General features: G+C 52.9%; 1 protein-coding gene across 2 annotated transcripts in view; it reads right to left on the reverse strand.

Moving 5' to 3' along the window:
* The window catches only part of SLC6A6 (solute carrier family 6 member 6), a 79,951-nt gene that overhangs the window by 64,874 nt on the left and 2,331 nt on the right, over window positions 1-12,746 (reverse strand). The window contains exon 2 of one of the 2 annotated variants that reach the window (XM_067755593.1): window positions 2,551-2,588. The exons of the other annotated variant lie outside the window; for it this stretch is intronic. The gene's annotated coding sequence lies outside the window, so the exon portion shown is untranslated. The remainder of the gene's footprint in view (window positions 1-2,550; window positions 2,589-12,746) is intronic. 2 annotated transcript variants of the gene reach the window in all.

Genomic DNA, 12,746 nt, shown 5'->3' on the forward strand with positions numbered 1-12,746 from the left:
ACTCACTTTCTGCTCCTCCCGGGGCTGTTACTGTTCCATTTCACAGGTGGGGAAGAGGAGGCTCCGAGAGGCTCTGACTGCCCTCTCAAGGTTGTACAGCTGGCCAGGGATGGAGCCAGGATTTGAACCTGGGCTGTCTGACTCTCCAGCTCCAAGGACTTTCTACTACCCGGTTGCCCCCAGCTCAGGAATACTATTTTTGGCGGGTTCATTAATACCCCAGGGTCTGCTGAACACCCAACGGACATGCACACATCTGTCAGCTCTTTGACCCTGCGGGGGCTCCAGAGCGATCACCATCCCCTTTCGCAGGTGGGAAGTGAAGGCCGCACACCCAGCAGGGCTCAGACTTCAGAGATGACAACTGTTCTCTAAAGACACCTCCTTCCAAATCCCACTGCCTGCCATGTCAGGCGGCAGTGAGCACTTCTGGCAAGACTAAACCAAAAGGGCTGCTTGGAGGAGGCGTCACACAGGCCTCTCAGCCTCAGCGGCCTCTCTTGTAAAATGGGCTCCCACCAAGTATGGACGGATCAGCAAGCCTCAGGGAGAGGAACCGTGGCCGGCCTCTGTTTATTGCCTCTAAAGGCCAAGCCCCTTGCACAAGATTCTCTTTATCTGGAAGCAGAACTCACATTCCAGCTTCACAGCAGCAGGCACCTGGCTTCCTGGCTGCCCTGGGCTACTCATTAACCAGTGAGAGGCCTCAGGAAGGGGCTGGACCAGAGTCTGCTCCAGCCTGGGGGAGGGGGAGGGGAGGGCCATGCTGGATGGTGTTGGCACCAGGGTCAGATCAACCAGGTTCAAATCCTGTGTGACCTGGGGGTGAGGGGGCGGGCAGGTCACCACCTCTGAGCCTCAGTATCCCCATCTGTACAATGGGGACCACCATTGTACAGTGCCCACCTGACAGGGCTACTGTGAGGACTGCAGGCGACTAAGGTGCTAGCACTGCCTAAGGCAGAGCAAGCGCTCAATAAATGGTGGAACCACAGCGCCCAGCACAGGACGGGTGCAGGATAAGATCTGCTGCTGTCATTAAACCCTCGGCAGCATGGTGAACGTTGTTAAAGAGTTCCGTAAATGTTCGCGATTATTCCTCTTGCTATTTATGACAGTGGTGACTCTGGAGGCTGACCCGGAGCGGGGCATCTCCTGACCACCAGGGATACGCCAGCCTGATTCTCCGCATCTGATGTCACAGCATGAAGAGCAGGTCTTGGGTGGTGCCGGAGGCCTGCAGCTGCCGCTGACAGAGACCCAGGGCTGGGAGCTTGATGACTGGGGTGGAATCGGGTCCACCACCAGCAGCAAGAGGCCAAGGGTCTCCAGGCTTTCCTCCCAGTCCTGGCTTCCTAGGGGACCCCAATCAACCAAACCCGGCCCCGGACCTGGGGGAGCTGGATCCCGAGAAGTTTCTGCCCAGGAAGCCAGGTTTTCCAAATTCCAGAGCAGGGTGTACTAGTGGGTCGCGCAATCTATTGACTTAGAGGGTCAGGGCTATCGTTTTCATAAAAGAGAACAGAACAGAACAGAGAGCCCTGCAGACGGTGAGGCTACGAGTTTTATTTCGTGAAACTTTCGTTTCAGTTTCACGCGTGTGTTAAGTACACGCAGCATCCTGCTGTAAAGTATACTTCTTACTGAATGTCACGAGTCAAAGACTTCTTTGAAAGCCCCTACAGTGAGGATGTTTAAATCAAGGTGTAGAAGGCAGCTGCAGAAAAGTGACTGAGTCAGGTTCCTGCTCCATTAAACCCCTTTTAAAAACGCTACTGTGATCCTGAACTGGGGTGGAGGTGCGGGAGGTTCTATAAATACTAGACAATCAGCAAAACGTCATTAAGTTCTTAGATTAGATAACAGAATTGTGTCAATGTTAAATGTTCCAGGGCTGATCGTTGTGTACTTATATAAGAGAATGAATGGCCTTGCTCTTACAAAATGCATGCTGAAGGATTAGAGGTAGAGGGGCAGCGTGCCTGAAACTCCCCAGTGATCCAGGATATCAATGTGACTGTTTTCATAGCATATATTAAAGCAAGGAAGCAAAGGAGGCAAATGTTAACAATGGGAAAATCTAAGTGAAGGACTTAGAGGAGTTCATTGTAACATTCGTGCAACTTTCTTGAAGGTTTTCAATTTTTTAAAAATAAAACGTTCAATAAAGAGATAGTTGGGACAGCAGCCCGATTCCTAGAGCATCCTGTCTGCTGGGAGCCAAGCAGCTCACCCTTTCACACGCTTCTGACCCCGAACCTTAGAATCAAGTCCACGAAGGCCTCCTCACCGCCTGGTGCAGAGCCAGTCTGGGGTCCAGGCCAGGACTCCGAAATCAGTGCTCAGCCCATTTGCAGGGCTACCTCCCTGCCACCGATGTGCACAGGTGGCCAAGCCGGGCCGTGGACCCGCCACCCAGAGGTGACCTGTGGACAAGGTCCTGGGGCCTCGGGGCTTCTGTCTCTTCCTCTGGGCTCCTGAGCGCCCACCGTGGGTCACTGCCACCCGTGGCGAGACACCGAGACCAGGGGGAGGTCAAATGCCACTTACGTTTTGGAGGCTCCTCACAAAGCGCTGTCGCTCTGGACCTATTGCAAGGACAGAAGGCAGAGAAGGAAAGAAGAGATCTGGTCAGGGTGCGATGTACTCAGGACCCAGACTCTATTCCGCGTGACCACCCAGCACACACAACTGGGAGGGGCCCCGTCCACACCCAGTGGGGCTGGGGCGGGGGAAAGCCAGGCGTCCGGGTGTTCCTGCACACACTCGCACATGCATGCACACACACACACACCACGTGTTCACACACAGGCACACGCTCACACACCTCTCGCCAGCATCCCTGAAATTGTCAGTGGCAAGAACCAGAGCTGGGAGGGGTGGGTGGCCCAGCCTGCACTCAGGAGGGGAAAGGCTCTTCTTGCTGGCTGAGAACAGGTAAGCAGCTCCCCAGCCCTAACCCAAAAGTCTGCGCTCCCCCAAGCCCCCCACGAGCTCAGCCACTTGCCTAGGTCTGTGAGTGACCGTCCCCTGTGAGCACAGGGATGCACCGAAGCCAGATGGAGAACCTGATACTCATCACCTGGTTAGAGGTTGAGCATCGCTGCGCCAAGGAAGCCTGCTGAACCGTGCTGAGCCAAGCACTCCCCAAGTGTGACTGACCCCTGAAGCTTTTTTTTTTTTTTTTCTTTTAAATAGACCACCTCTGTTCTTTTGGACTTGGTTGGGAAACAACGCAAGTGGGGGCAGATCACCTCTGCCTCATTCCACCGGCAGAGCTGTGCTGGAAGGCTCTCCTGGTTTCCTGGAATAAAAAATGCAGAAAACCAGGAAATGCTTCCTTATCAAGGAAGAGCTTACACTTCAATGAACAAGTTAAACAGATTAGCAGGGAAGGAAGGGGGTTGTGGTGGAAGAGCAGAGAGGCCTCCAGGGCTGCTCACTTCTTTCCTCTTTGTACCTGCAGCCCTGCCCTTGGAGCCTCTTCCCCAGACTCAGAACTGGGGTCCAGCAGTCTACAGAGCCCCCTGTCCCCAAAATTAGACAATCTCATTGCCGTGTTTGGGCTTCCACATTCACCAGGCTCACACGGGCACCCACTGTGTCTGAGGCACTGCGTGTAGGAATGCTGAGTCAATTATTTATTGAGCATCTACTATATGCCAGGTACTGTTCTAGGCACTGGAACCCGGCAGTGAACAAAACAGCTGAGGCTGCCACTCTCCTGGAGCCTGGAATCACATAGCAGGGGCTGACACGGATGCCATCGAGGCTTCATTCTCTGGGTGGAGGCACGGCTCTGTGAAGTCTGGGTGGATTAGTAATGTCTGCAGCAGGTGTGGGTGGTGGAAGTGGCGATGTGTTCCTGGTTATCCAGGACCATACCAAGGGAAGAGGGACAAAGGGGAAATGAAGGTAGCATGTTCATTGCACAATTACAGGCACAATGTTAAAGGAACCAGAGGAACGAGAGTATAATTTTATCTGAGGTGAGACATTAGCAGTTGCATGAGTCCAACTCAGAGGAGAATAAAAGTGGCACCAAGTCCCTGTATCTCTAGCTACTGTGCTGGCACCTGGACCCTTTTTTCTGGGGACAGCCTGCATCTATTCCCCCTGGAGACCCCCACATGCCACTCTCAGCCCATGGGGTTCTGGGTGGGCTGAGCCCACCTCCTATTTCCAGGGTTGGGTGTATGAGCCAGGCTGAGCCAATCAGAGGGCTGTCATGATTGGCTCCAGGACAGGCACATGACCAAGACTGGACACTGAGAGTGACAACAGGGACTTGGGCTGAAAATATTGGGAAAAAAGAAAGCTATTTCTAGGCTGGGATGGCTTTGCTGGGGGTGCGGGCGGGCAACACCCTGTGCAGCTGGGGGCACCCCAAGAAGAATGGGGCCAACAGAGGAGGGACATGGAGCCAGAAAGGGAGAGAAAGAAACTGAGCCCCAGTGACATCTCTCAGCATCTGGATCCAGCCATACCTGAAGTACGACTCTGGGCTTTTCTGTTAAAGGAGTCAGTAAATGTTTGAACTGATTATTGCCACTTGCAACCCTAAGAACCCAGACCCAAGTCTGCCTTGAATTTGCGGTGTAAGTTTATGCATGTCTCTTTATCTCTCTGACACTCAGGCCATCAGAAAAGGGAGGCACAGATGAAATGACATCTGCGGTCCTCCTGCAGCCCTGCCACTCTAGCCAATTGCAAAGGTTAGGATTGATCTTCCCCTAGCCCTGGGCATTTGGCTGGAGATGGAGAAATCAGCCCTTCTCAAAGTTAAGCCTGGAGGGTTTGTTAAAACACAGAGGACTGGGTACTACCCAGGGTCTGAGCCAGCAGGGCTGGGGTAGGGACAGAGATACTGCATTCTAACAAACTCCCAGTGATGCTGAGACTGCTCGTCCAGTGACCACATTTTGAGGACCCAGACTCTAAACCTATTCTACTCTTCCCAGTTGCTTGGGGCAGGTGTCTAGTGTAAAAATGAAGGCCCAGCCAGGCAGACCACAGCCCCTCAGTCCCCATAGCAGACCGCCAATTAAGGGAAAGTGCCCCTGTGATTCCAAGGATGAGCCAGCCTTTAAACAACTAAAGTACAGGTCCCAGCTTCCGCCTGTCCCATTGCTGACCCTTCCAGCCAGCCCTGCATCCTGGGAGTTATCTAAATACTGGGGAGGCAGTAAGTGTGACTTGGTGCCTCTGGGCTCCAGGCAGGCCCCACGCCGGTCGTACAGGAGCTGTGAGCATCCCCCAGCTGCTCCCCCAACCAGGCCGCACGCCAGCACCAAATCCCGCAGCGGGCCTGGTCCTGATACACTGCCTTGGGCCACCCTGCTGTCAGCGCGGCCTGGCTGGCCCCTGGCTCTCCTTGATTTACATCCGACTTGGCTGCCTTGAAAAGCCTCCTGTGGCTTTTGGACCATGGACACCATTCAGCAGAAAAGGGCTTCCCCACCAGCAGCCTTTCCAAGGTGGCACTGGCCCAGAGAGCTTGGCCTGGCTCAGCCGCCTCCCAGCTGTGTGACCTCGGGCGAGTTACCTGCTCTCTCTGGGGCCTCAGCTTTTCACATGCAAAATGGGAACGATGGTACCTTTTGTGATGGTTAGGAAGATGATGCTTATAAGGCACAGGGCCTGGCTTACAGAGTGTGGCAAAAGCCATGATTAGCCTCCTTTACTCAGTGTGTGCCCTACCCGCACAGACCGTCATCACAGCACCTGAGAGCTGGTTAGAAATGCAGAATCTCAGCCCCACCTTAGCCCTCCTGCCGGGGAAGGGGCATTTTAACAAGATCGCGAGTGAGGCCTACATCTTCCAAGTCTGAGGAGTGCTGGTATACATTATAATTACTACTGTCATTCTTGCAACATCCCAGGGCAGAGCCAAGATGCACTCACAACCCCTAGGCCTGGGGGAATGGCAGGCAGGGGTCAAAGGTAATGAAATGTTGAGAGAGGGAAGAAAAATTCTCCAGCTTCCCCGGCCTCCCAACTAACAAGCCCCCCAGACGGCTCAGGAGAGGGGAGGGGACACAGGGCTTAGCGAGTAGGTGAGGACCATCGGACTTAACTCACGGTTCAGCCACGGCAACAAAATACACCGAAAAAATGACAGATCTCAGATGTGCGGGTTTTGGCGGAGACCGGCTGCCTGGTCTGCTCTCCAGAAGGCTGAACGCTTTACATTCAAGGAGGCAAATCACCTCTCCACCTGCAGCGCCACCCGGAACTCCCAGCAGAGGTTGGCAGAGGGGGCTGCCCTGGGAGGTGCGTGCTGCAGCCAGGCCACCCCCCAGCCCCCCACAGAGCAGTGCGCAGGTAGAGGTGGCTGGATTTCTCCTGCTCCAGCCCTGAAATGCCCCTTGAAAGCACTACGGGTCCCCTGAAAGGGGTAGGAATCCCTCTTCCCTACGCTGCACCATCAGTCCTGCTGAAGGAACACAGCAGGAAGGCTCCCACCTGCCCAGGATCCACAGGCAGCATGTCCCTGCCTCAAGGCAGCCGGGTCCCAAGCAACGGAGGGCCGTTCAGAGAAACCAAATGGCCAGAGGCAGATGCAAAAAAAAAAAAAAAAAAAAAACCCACATTGAAAAAACACTGTCTCGATTTTATAAAACTCTGAGTGGACAACACAAACCATACAGGAGGCCTGGAGCTGCCCGTGGCGGACGATTTTGCAGCGACTAGTACTGTTGTCTCAGGCCTGGGATGCAATCGTTTGCAAACAGCCCACACCTTGCATTGGTGAGAAGTGGAAGCAGAAACAGATTCTGCTCAGTCCCGGCAACAGAGGCTGGCAGGTTGGGTCTTTTTTTTTTTTTTTTTTAAAGGTCTATTCTGATCTATACTCTTCTACCAATGATGGAATAAAACCCCACTTTCTGGGACTTCCCTGGTAGTGCAGTGCTTAAGACTCCATGCTCCCAATGCAGGGGACACGGGTTCCATCCCTGGTCAGGGAACTAGATCCCACGTGCATGCCACAACTAAGAGTTCACCTGTTGCAGCTAAGGAGCCCACGTGCCGCAACTAAGGAGCCTGCCTGCCGCAACTAAGACTCAGCACAACCAAATAAATAAATAAATAAATATTTTTAAAAGAAACCCCACTTTCTTCTCCAAGGAAGTGTTTTCCACTAAAATCCTGTTGCTACAGCTCTGCTCAGAGCATCTCTGAACTCCAGTCCCCAAATCGGGTACCCGCTTTCAGAGCGAGGGCTAAAACATCCTGAAAACCAATGGGACTACAATCAAATCCCACAGGACCATCACCCATGTAGTGACACGTGCTCCCCAACAGAGAGAAACAAGGGTCTTTCCCCCCTTCACCCAGCAGGTATTTCCCTCAAACATGAAGCTTCCTTACAGGTTAGGACAGAGCAGGGAAAGGACTTTCCCAGGTCACACAGCAAGTCAGTGGCCAAGGACATCCAAATCCTGGTGTCACAGTGTTCCTGTAACAATTCACTTAACTCTTGTGGTCAGCTCCCTGACAGCATGAGTTGGTCCATCCTGTTTACCTGCCACATCCCCAGGGACTACGACAGGGTCCAGAAAAAACATTTGTTGGAAGGATAGATAGTGATGGGTGGATATAATTTCCAAGCTTGGACCCACTCAGATGTTCAAATCATAGGCTCTCATTTCCGGAAAGAGGGAATCAGACGGCCTCTATTTCTGTGCTGGGCACCTACTGTGTGCCAGGCCCCGTGCTGGCTGGCTGCTGGGGCAACTGTCACTCCCCTGATATGCCTCTGGTCAGGTGGCTGGAAAAAAGGTAAGACCACACAGGTCTGGGTTCCAGCCAGAAGGTCCACAGGGCTCAGAGCAGGGCGAGGTTAAGTCCACTTTGACTCAGAGGATCTTTGCTGGGTGCTTACGATGTGCCACGCACCATTAAGGGGTTCCAGGAAGCCTTCACGAAGCAGGTGGCCTCACGCTGGCCCTCGAAGAGTGGGAATTAGGAGGGAAGGGAGGAAGAGCCTTTCGGGCTGAGGTCTGGGCAGGGCTGAGAGCCTGAGGCTCGGACTAAGGGCAGAAGCCAGCCAGATCACAGGGAACAGAGAGAAGTGGTGGCAGATGACAATAAACATTGGCCAGGAGCCAGATCATGAAGGGCGCTGAATGCCAGGCTAAGGAGTTTGGACTTGATTTCACAAAGCACTAGGGAGCTACAGAAGGCTTGGGAGCAGGAGAGTGACATGCTGAGAGCTGGCCCCCGACGCTACAGAGCCCAGGAGGCATGGAGGCTGGTGAGGAGGTTGCTGTCTTGAGCTGTGGTGGCATCCGCCCAGAGAGGAGACACCAGGTGCCATCTGGTGATAGAATGAATGTTCTTAAAATCATGGCCTGAGTCCGCCATCAGGGCTGACTGTCTCCAGGTGCCAAATGGCCATGGGGCAAAAGGGCAGAGCCTTCAGGACCGCCCCCTTCTGAAGCCCCTCCCCCAGGAAGCATGACTCTGCTGAAACCCAAGGCCAACCACACCCCTCCACCGCCACCAGGTGACAGCAACCTGGCTGTGTTAAGGACTTTCTGCAGGAAAGTGGATGGTAGAATTCCCTCATCGTGTGCAAAGCAGAGCGGTGGGAAGGAAAAAACTCTCAGAATGTCCACACTAGGGACCCCACAGAGATGTGGTCCCAGCCTCCGCTCAGTGGAGGAGGGCGGGGGCAAAGCTGGGGGCCGGTGTCTGTCCAGTGAGGACCCAAGGTGAGCGGAACCAGAAGGCAGCTGCCCCGCCCTCCAGCAGGGACACTCGCCAGCCCTCTCACAACTGCCTCCATTCTGTCCCACACAGTGGCCAGAGCTGCCCACCAGAGCCAGGCTCTCCACTCTGCCCTGAGCAGGTGGTCCCGCTGCCCAGGAAGCCCTGTTCCAGATGCTGCAGGTGTCTCGTGCACAGCCAAGCCCAAGGAATCGTTCGGATCAGTATGGCTTAGCCCTTCCATCCCCCTTCCCACTGCTGTGACACAATCAGGATCGGAGAGCTGTGAAGAGTCATCGAAAGCGTGAGACAGAAGTAAAAACACTGTCCGTAACTTCATCAGCACTGAATGGCAGGTGGGCCGGAGTGGGGGGGGCGGGGGGAGAACCTTAAGTCTGTGAATAATGGCCCTCTTGTTGATCTAGGCCTCATTCAGACCTCAGTCTCCTCATCCATTAAGTGGGTGGGCAGGGAGGCTTAACTCCATGACCCCAAAGTCCCCACACTCCCAGCCAGTGGACGGCGCACCCTCCCTGACACCTTGCCTGGGTTGCCTGCCCTTGGCATAATCCGCTGGGATTGTTCATTAACCTCTTCCTGATACAGATCTTCTCCCCTCCTGTGAGACTGTGAGCTACTTGAGCCCAGGGGCTGTTCTGTCTCTTTATCCCTCCCTCTGGCTTTGGCCCTATGCCAGACACCTTGTAGGTGCTCAGTAAAAAGCATGTGCAGTGGAACGAGGATGGGCAGGGGTTCTGGTTCTCCTTCCCAGGTCCCAGCTGTGTGAGGGGCGGTAAGTCACTTTTCTGAGACTGGATGAACTCTTCCAGAAGATGGAGATAAGAACCCCCAAGTCAGGCACAGGGCTTAAATGCAGGAAGGGAGATAGGACCTAGTGGTGCTGAAAAAGTATTGGTTCCTTCCCATCTCAGAATACTGAGCTGCCTTGGGCTGCTTCTCTGCCCACCTTCAGAGTAAGTTCAAAGCCATTGGGTGGAAGCGTTTCATTCACTAAGGTGGCAGTACTCGGGGTGATTAAGACAAGCCAGACTCGGTCAGTGATTCCCACATGCAGACTAGCTGTTCAGAATGGCCTGGAGATCTGTATGTTCTGACAAGCGACCGTTCCACAATGGTCTGTTGTTTGAATAGTGTTAAGTGGCAGAACCAAGAACAGTATGATGTCATTTTCGTTAACAACAAAACAGAACTACAGCTAGCTTGCTGAACAGATGATCCTAAATAACCCTGGGTCAAAGAGGAAATCAAAACTGAAATGAAAACTGATCTGAAAAGAATAAAAAGGAATATATATGTCCATCTAGATATCTGAGGGGTACAGTCAAAGCTGTATGCAGAGGAAAATGTATAATCTTAAAGGCTTTTATTGTTATTATAGGAAGATAGAGATGATGGACAGATGACTGAAGACTAGATTGCATTTTAAAAAAAAATGATCTTTAAGAATCACCTTTTGTTTGTACAGTGCTGTACTGCTTGAGATCTACTGTTTTCGTAATTAAAAGAGACCCTTTTGGCAGTTTCTCATAAAGTTAACAAACATCTACCCTACACCCCAGCACTTCCACTCCTAGAAAAATGAAAATATACGCCCACAAAGAGACTTGTACACGAAGGCTCACAGAAGCTTCGTTCATCATCACCCCAAACTGGAAACAAGCCACATGTCCATCCACAGGAGAGTGGATAAACACACTGTGAGGCATCCATATGATGGTTTACTCCTCAGCAATAAGAGGACTGAACTACTGATATACTCAACAGCATGAATGCATCTTAAAATCATCAAGCAGAAAGAAGCCAGACACAAAAGGGTATATACCATACAAATCCATCCAGTTCTAGGCTTGGCAAAACTAATGGTGATAGAAATCAGAAACTGGTTGCCTCTGGGAGGGGAAGGGCACAAGTCAACTTTCCAGGGGAGCTGGAAATTTTCTATATCTTGATCTGGATGGTAGTTACACGGGTGTATCAAGACTCAACAAACTGTAACAGAATATTTGCATTTCACTGAATGCAAATTATATCTCAATTTTCATATTCATATTTCTAACAGTCACAGTTGAAAACTTAAACATATAGATTCCTAGCCTCCACCCACTGGGGATTCAGATTCCATATGTCCAGGCCTGGGAACCTGAATCTGTACAAAGTCACTCAGGTAATTCTGATGCCTGACTAGAGTTAAGGCGACCTGCCCCTCCCCCACACCCCCCCTCCCCCTTTGATTGTGTTGGGTGATTTGTTGTTTCTATGTTGGTTTTTAGAAACAGAAGAGCAATTTCCATTCTCTCTGCCCTCTCCCCAGCACCCCTAATCCCTGCCCCTCAGCTTAGGTTTCCAAAAGGAGCCTCTGAGCAGGTGAGGTGGGCAGGGAAACCCCAAAAGAAGCCTTGTCCAGGACAGATGTAATTCACCCAAGGCCCCAGGGCTGTGTGCTCCGGGGAGGTCAGAGGCACAGTTAATGGCCTGTGTACTTGTTAGACAGCATGTCCGGGCCTTCACCCCATGTTTACAAAAAGAGCTCAGGGCAAGATTCGCTGGCATGGAAAATGCTTTGTGCCCTGACTAGCAGTGGCCCGGCCACCTTCGGTCCTGGACCTCAGCCTAATTCCTCACTCACCATGAGGGTCTCCCGGACTCCCGGGTTTAACTGGCTTCGACACTGCTGTCCCCAAACCCAGCCTGATGCTATTTCTATCTCTGCTGCCTTCAGAATAAAGCCTAACCCCATTTACCCAGCGCTCAAGGCCCGCCACACCTGGCTTATTCCTCTCTCCAGCTGGGTCCCTGCGAGGCTTGTTCTACAAACACGCTTGGCTGTTTCATGCCCTGTCCCTTTGTACCTGTTATGCCCCCATCCCGGAATGCCAGCCCACCCTGCTCCTCTGCCCACAGAAGCTGCCAGCTGCAGCATCACCTCCTCTAAGAAGCGGAAATGCCTTCTGCCTGCGACCCTGCCACCTAGGCACGCTTAGCACCGGCACCCACGCACAGCGTGGTCACAGCGGCTGCCGTGCTGCCCGTCTCCCTCTGGGCTATGAGATCCTCGAAAGCCAATATTCTACCCCAAATCCAGTGCCTGGCCAGAACTGACAACAGCAAAGAAACAAGGCATGTTATAAAAGAGCTCCCATTCACACTTGAAGGCCACCCTGGGCATTTCCACACCCAGGGCTCCTCCCCAGAACCCGTAAATTCAAACGAACACTTTGGCCAAGATAAGTTAGCCAACATGGAGATTGGAGACAGGATTGCAGCATGGGATTGCATTCTTCGGAGATGTAGCCCCGAAGAATCCGACCCTCACTTATGACCTTCGGCAGAAGTTCGGGGAGTGGGGGGCGGTGGTCAGCCCACACCTGGCGGGTGGCCCTGGGGTTCCAAGGCCAGCCCGAATTCCCACCCAGACCCCTTCCAGCTGTGACCAGGCTGCATCCCAGGTGTTCCTTGTAATTTATTTTTCACCTCTTTCCTATACACAGGAATGTGTTGAATGACTCACAAGTGTCTTATCATTTCGGGACCTTTGGAAAGACTTCCAGATGAAGTCTCACAAGCTCCCAAATCCTTTGACAAGCTGATAGGCTGACAGGTGATAGAAAACACCATCCCCAGAGCCCACACTGCCTCGTGGGGGGCTGACACTTGAGTAGGAAGAGTGGCAGGGCTCCCTGAGAGGCACAGAGAAGGGAGAATGAGTAACCAGGGGTAGAATCCAGGTGCCAATGGGGCCCACGCCCTCACCCTCCAACCCCGAAGACCTGGAGCCTTTGTCCCTTGTTCTCCCCAGGTTCTGGTCCAATTTCAACTCCCCAGGACATCAGGGACTAAAGCCCCACAGAGCCCAAACTCGCGGCTGGCCCAGGGAAAGCCTTTGAAGCCCAATCCTGCTGCTGTGCAATAAAGGCAAAGTCCTCTGGGCGGCTCTCAGTTTGCCCATCTGTAAAAGGGGCACTACCCGCTCGCCAGGGCCTCCCGACTCCACAAAGCGGATGGGACCACATGTC

The sequence above is a fragment of the Pseudorca crassidens genome, chromosome 10 (assembly GCF_039906515.1).
Source record: "Pseudorca crassidens isolate mPseCra1 chromosome 10, mPseCra1.hap1, whole genome shotgun sequence".
NCBI classification, from domain to species: domain Eukaryota; kingdom Metazoa; phylum Chordata; class Mammalia; order Artiodactyla; family Delphinidae; genus Pseudorca; species Pseudorca crassidens.